The sequence below is a fragment of the Centruroides vittatus genome, unplaced genomic scaffold (assembly GCF_030686945.1).
Source record: "Centruroides vittatus isolate TY-2023 unplaced genomic scaffold, ASM3068694v2 contig_628, whole genome shotgun sequence".
NCBI classification, from domain to species: domain Eukaryota; kingdom Metazoa; phylum Arthropoda; class Arachnida; order Scorpiones; family Buthidae; genus Centruroides; species Centruroides vittatus.
The window spans coordinates 30,844-37,890 of record NW_027122385.1 but is presented as its reverse complement, the minus strand read 5'-3'; the positions used below and the strand labels follow the sequence as shown (position 1 = coordinate 37,890).

Here is a 7,047-nt window from a genome sequence, read left to right as displayed (position 1 = left end):
GCCGACTTCCTGCCAGTCTTTCCCATCGCCGCCGATTGCCATTAAAACTTCGTCCGATCGCCACCAAAACTATGACCGATCGCCGTCAGATTGCTGTGGATAAACGAGTCACCTAAACACTGAACACTGCACGTTAGTTTCCGACGAAAAGGAAGAAGTTTACGATCGGAATTATGTAAACACTGTCTTCTAAATAAACGGCTTGTTATGTGAAGGTGACTGTCTTGGTGTCGAAAACCACGCTCACATTATGTTTGCATCCCTCGTTCATCTTGACAAGAAGAGGTAATAACTTTCCTATATCCCCATTAGTGAATCTTACACGTACAAACCGAATGATTTCAAAATATCGAATGGTAATAAATTTTCAATGCGAATATTGAATAATGATTAAACTTTTATTTTCAATTAAACGAAACCTTATAACTTGCCAATTCGAAACACAACGAGATCCATCAATTAGAATACAATTTATGTTGCACCAGAAATAATTGATGCGAAGAATAAATAACATAAATATTTACAATATCATTTGTTGAGAAAAATAAACATAAATACGTGATTTTCTTCAAGGAATTATTAAAAGAATATAGTTTGGATAGAGTAAAAAGCTCGCATGGAAGGCTGGGGTTTAAAGTCAATTTTTCTTTGATTAATTAAAATTCAATTTTATGTTTTTTTAAAATTTGATATTTTTATTATCAAACGTCCTTGAACTATCGTTTTAATTTTTGATAAATTTAAAATTAGCAATATTATAATTTATAAAATTCAAACACAGAACAATATTATAGCACTGTTATAAAGAGTGTTAATAAATGTTTGAGTGGAAATGGCCAAAGCAGTTGTCCGCATCCTGCCTTGGCTACAATAACCGTCAGACCTTACGCGTCTGGAATTTTTTGTTTTTTTTTGGGGGGGCGAGATATGTGAAAGATCGTATATACTCATCAAAACTTAGTGACGTTGGTCAAATTAAGACACGAATTACGGAAATCATTCAAACGATTACTCCGGAGATGCTGTGAACACGTGGCGAAAAATCTAATATCAGTTGGACGTTGTTTGCGTCAAAAATAGAATCCATATTAAAGTCTTCTAAAGACGAGTATTTTTTAATAGCAGAAAACTGTTTTAGTTGGTATATGATTTAATATATGGTAATATTCCTGAATTGTTTGGTTTAATTATAATTCATTAACGAAATGCACTCAATCATTTGCAAACATCATGTATATCATATTTATATTTATTGCATTGGTTGTTTCTATGAAATGTGATAAAATATGCAACTACTTAGTTTATTTTAAAGTTTGTAAGCTTATATTACATATCACGTATGTATATGGCCCCAGTTTCTCCGAAAAATACCAGATTTCTTTTGTTTTTAGCCCTAAAGAATATAATAAAGTTTTAAATAGTAGGCAATCATTTTATACCTTGTCTGTTGCAATATATCCAATTTATAGGTCAATATATAGTGACCTTAAATATAATTTCAGCAACTTTTAGACCGAGTTTTCACTCATTCTTAAAAACTACTCCCACATTCGCCATAAATAATCTGGGTATCTTGCAAGATAATGCTTTCGATGGTTTACTATAGCATACAATGTATGGTAGTGTTGATAATATAAATTGATTTGATTATGTAATTTTTCTATGCAAATATTTCGAAAAAAAATTAAATTTAAACTAAATATTTTTCCTGTTATTATTCTCAATCGTTCAGTACATATTACATATTAGGCTTATTTTTAAAACAGTATTGAACATTAAGATAGCATTTTGAATAAATTCTTAACTTTTATGGAATATTTAAATTTATAACTTTATTAATATCAGAAAATTACGATCTCACTTCTTTCAGTATAAGATGTAGAGATTTCTTCTTCAAAAGATGATGCATTAAGGATAACATTTGCATTTTCCATTCATGCATTTTCCTGCAGCTTTTCCGAATGCTGCTTTACACGCTGACAAACATTGTTTTGATGAAGTACATTTAACATTTATAAATGTTGATTCATTCAAATTGACTAAAATGTACAAATTTAGAATAAATAATATTATTACGTGTCGAGTTCATAAATAAAAAACGAAGATAAAAGCAAACTTACACATGGAACAAAAGAGTAAGATTATCAGAATACCGTGAAAAGCTTTCATGATTATGAAGAATTATAATAGTAATCAGCTTACACCTAAAAACAAAAACAATTAATATTTATATACGGTAGTATAATTATGGTTTAACTTGTTACTTTTCGAAAATATTCCTTGATTGCATTTCATTCGAAAAATAGCGGTTTATATAATGAAAATAAGCAATAAGAAAATCATAATAGCCAATGAGAATCCGCATTACACGATTAAAGATTTTAATGATTATATGAGACAAATATAATTATTTTTATGTTCATAACTCTCGACTTAACGCAATAAATGGGAGAAGGAGTGTCTCCTATTGCCGAAAGTCTGTTAAATCGAATTTATTTTAAAAACATATATCAAGAACGAAGTTATAATACACGAGATGTTTAAAAATATTATTACGATATTACGTAGGAAAAAAGTATGATAATACTGTACTGTATATTGAGTAATTTATAGTGATTGATTAATTTAATACACTGGCAGTGAAGATCCTTAATATCCGTCACGATCTTTACGATGAATCGTCTCGAGTTGGGTTTTGCGACTCGAGAATGTCCGTAAGATAGTTCGAGGAAAGCTACACCTCCACACTCAACAAGTAAATATATACAGTTTATTTACACAACAAATATTTACAAGATGTACAATGTTCGACACCAATACATACACTACGCTACAAAGATGTAGTATCTCACGTCGACTTGTCTATTGGGGACTGTTAAACTTCGGGGAATTCAGGTCGCCTTTCCGGAGTTGGCTCAACTATACGGCCTGTCCAGTATCCGCACTTACCCGTCCCTGAGATCGTTGTCAGAGGAGAACACTCTCTCTACGCTCAGCGGGCTGTCCAAGTGCCTGAGACTACCGTATTATCAGTCTCTTGCCCTTCTCCTCGTTTTTTCGCCACCCTTCCAATTTAAGGGATCCTGCTGCGACCACCCGCGACCAATCAGTTCTTTCCCTTTTTTTTTTGAGAGCTTCCAAAGACGTCTGCCCTATTTCCCGCCGACGTAGCTCACATTTGCGTCCGTCCCTTGTTTACATTTTTTTCCCAAGCCGGCCGGCACGTAGCACACACATTGACCCCTAAACGAAACCGCTACTCCTTTGATCTTTCCGGCCGTTTATGGCCCCAACGCCAGGTGGGTCCAGTTATCTCTGTCGCGTGGCTTTTCGACTTAGGACGCTAAAAGCGACCTTTACACTGGCCCACCCTCTGTGGTGCTCTATTGGCAAATAAAGAAAGATCCTAAAGTTATTTTCCATTGCTGCAAAATTTTTATCAGTTAAATTTGAAGCCTATAAAATCGTCATTGTTTTTAACGCAGACAAGAAATTTTTATGGAAAATGACTTCTAAATGATCAAATGTTTAAAACGAAATTAAATTGCTCTCAAATGTTTGTCTCGTTAATAGCAATGTGAATAATTGTGCACTGTTTTCTAAGGATTAAAATTTAATTTGTGATTTTCTAATTCACGAATATTGATTAAAAATAATTATCAATTATTTTCATACATAATTAGGAATTTCAAATTCTATAAAACACGTTTATTTACATTTAAAGGAGAAATGAGTTTAGACAGTGTTTTGAAAGGTAAAAATCCAATGTAGCGATTACGAACGTCACGAAGAGTTTACAACATTAGAAAAGTTTGAAAAGGTATAAAGAATTTTCTGTTGTTAGAAAAATTTAATTTCAGTATTAATATTTGTTCTGACACAATCGAATTTGCTAAAAATTACACTCTGCAATATATCAATATTATTAAGCAATGTGTTTTCAATTTTTCGGTTAAAAAACATTAACTGTGCTTAACTGTTATATCTTAATGATCTTAAAATATTTTACAAATAATTCTAATTAAATTGTCATATTTCGTTTTTTTTCTTTTTTTTTTTTGAATGAATGTTTCCATTGTAGGCACTAAAAAGATATTTTTCATGCTCATCAGAGGTTTGGTCAGGGCCACAATAGAGATTTTGACAGGCGGGTGATTTTTTTTTTAATTATTCTGCCAATTGAGCAGTAAAAAGACTTTATGGCAATCTTTTTATGGGTTTGGCCAAACCCACAATAGAGAAACCGGGTAGTGAAGGACGAGGTTCGAATATCTTGACAGATCTCAAAATAATTTCTTGGAATTTTTGACCTGTCTGTATTCGATTCTGGGTGCCCAGAGTGGTAGGCTGCTCCTTAACTCCTCAGCTATGTGGCTGTCAGAGAGAATGAGTGGTGAGAGGCAGGTTTTCATCTATGTGAAGTGATCGTCTACCAAGATTTTTTAGGTTTATAGTTTTCAGAGCGGCAGTATGAACTTTTTCCGTGTTAGCCGTTTAGCCGTCCACATTATTTATAACCATAACCGAAAATAAAATACTGATTTTTCAATGATATCAAGGAAACATGTATTCATAATTATAAGAATCATTTAAGGTTCTTAAATGTTATTCCTCTTAGGACCATTGCGCCTCTAAATTTTCCGCTACATGACCCGCCATTTTCTTAAATCTCATTTTAAAATAACAAAGTTGATTCAAACGACATACAGTTATAAAATATGAATTTTATTTTATTATAATTTTCTTATAGCTTTTGCTATATTCTCTAAAATAAAATACATAACAATATTGTAATAAAAATGTTATTATAAGATACAATTTTCTGTTATATGAGATAAAGTTTTTAAAGATTCGTTTGTGATCATTAAAAGTAAATCAATTATTAACTTTACCTAATGAATTAAAACTTTTCCTGAAATGAAAAGAGAATGAACATCTGTTTATAACGCTTTATTTTATCTTATTTATGACTAGAGCTAGGATATCGAGACACTAAAAATCACATAAGTTATAAACTATTTCATTTCATAACTATTTATTTGATATTTATTGCTATAGATGTCCTAGCTCTATTTATGATACACGTGGCAAAATTATTTAGTGATTAACTTAGAGATAAATGTTTCAAATATAAAATAAATAGTACTGGAAAACTTATTCCGTAATTATCTTTGCTATTTTATGAAAAGAATATTTAATAGTAGAACTTCTATAATAAAACGTTAAATTTATAATCTCAGCTGTCCAAATTTTCAGTCAAGTTCGTATAATAAAAGTTTATAATTTTATATTTGAAAAATAAATTATCATATTATTCTAAATATATGCGAGAAATCTAGTTCTATTTCTGAAACCAGAAACTGTTGAAACTGCTTAGTCTCCTAATCTAAACAGTTTCTTGTTAATATACAAAGAGATTCAAAAGTCATAGAGATTTTAAAAAACTAATAACTTACAAACTATTTACAATAAGATGACAAACTCTGTATATTTCCTGTAAATAAACTGTATACATTGAAAAGAGTTGGAATTGAGTGTGGACGTGTACTTTTTACGAAGCTACATTTCTAATATCTCGAGTCATACTTACTCAAGAAATCAGCTTGAGGAGACAGAAAATAAAGAGGAATTTCCAATTCATAAAAAGCCGTTTTTATGAAAGAACAGAATGAAGAACGCGTTGGTAGCTTCGACTGGAACTATCTGGAACAATTCCTAGCAGCTTTGAGTTCGGAATTACTAGGTTTGTTTGTTTATTTATTAAGTTACGGCAATGCAACACTTGGGCAATCTTTCTAGGGTGTTGCCTTATGGGAGGTCTTTTTAAGGGTAACTGGTCCCTATTCAGGTGTTACAAACGTGGAGAAAACCCGGAAAACTGCTACGTGGTCAGCCCGTCCTGGTGAGGCGCGAATCCACGACCGAACTTCTAGTGTTCGGGGAACGGAATCGCTTGGCCCCTGGTGGACCCCGGAAGTACTACGAATCGTTCCTTCTGAGTATATTTGAATTGGATGGTTTCAGTTCCGATCCGGAGCTATCTACTTCACATTCTGAATTCAAAATTCCCGACTTTAAATAGATTTATTTAAAAAAAAAAATAAAATTATAAAAAGATTGAGAGTTTGCTCAACGCAAAAAGTTTTCCTAGTGACGTCAGAAAGTTCAGGAGCTACTTTAAGGGGCTAAATTATAGAGAACGTTTCTTACAAAAGTAGTGTAATGTTCATATTTTGAACCAATCACAGCGCAGTACGTGATGAGATACATTGAATTCGACTTTCCTGTCGCCAGTTTCCAAACACTTGTCGTTGGCCATTCTTTTCTTTTCGTAATCGATAATTTCACACTTTTATTCCTTTTTTAATATATACTATAAAGTGTTTATTATTAAGAATTAGATCACTGAAAATTACAAGTTTATCAGAAGATTGATTTTCCGATCGTTCTACTTTAAGAAAGTACAGTACATAAATTTCATTGATTCAGAATGAGGATTTGACGCGAAATTGTTTAATAGACTAATTTAATTTTTCTTAACAACGAAAAGAATATTGTAACACTTAATATTTTTTTTTATAAATACTGAGCTCCAGTAACATTCGTAACCTCTACGTAGAACTTTCGCATTAGGAAAGTTCAAACTTACTTATTCTTTGCATAAACGTAATCTATATAAATGTGTTTTATAAAATTTGACATTGTTTACATTAGAATAAAGGATTTGATAATTCTTTTCATTCAAGATTTTCTGTGAAATAAAATTATTTATTCCAGTTTTTGTTTGTTAACATTAATGATTAATGGGTTAATGTTACCTTAGGTAGCCAAGATGGCGGCTCGTCTCTGAAACAGTGGGGATGCACGTACTAACCTAACCTAACCTATTCTAATAAATTACCCCTATTCTAATATTTTGGTTGGCAATAATTATGGTAATTTATTAGAATAGGTTAGGTTAGGTTAGTACGTGCGTCCCCACTGTTTCAGAGACGAGCCGCCATCTTGGCTACCTAAGGTAACATTAACCCATTAATGAAACCAACA

At 31.9% G+C, this 7,047-nt stretch overlaps 1 long non-coding RNA gene across 1 annotated transcript; it reads right to left on the bottom strand.

The window, feature by feature from the left end:
* Nucleotides 1–1,805: 1,805 nt before the first annotated feature.
* On the bottom strand, nucleotides 1,806–2,280 carry LOC136979551 (uncharacterized). Its single transcript, XR_010881399.1, has 2 exons — nucleotides 2,121–2,280; nucleotides 1,806–2,039 (listed from the first exon to the last, which is right to left on the bottom strand). It is a non-coding gene; the product is annotated as an uncharacterized lncRNA (long non-coding RNA).
* Between the last annotated feature and the right edge of the window lie 4,767 nt (nucleotides 2,281–7,047).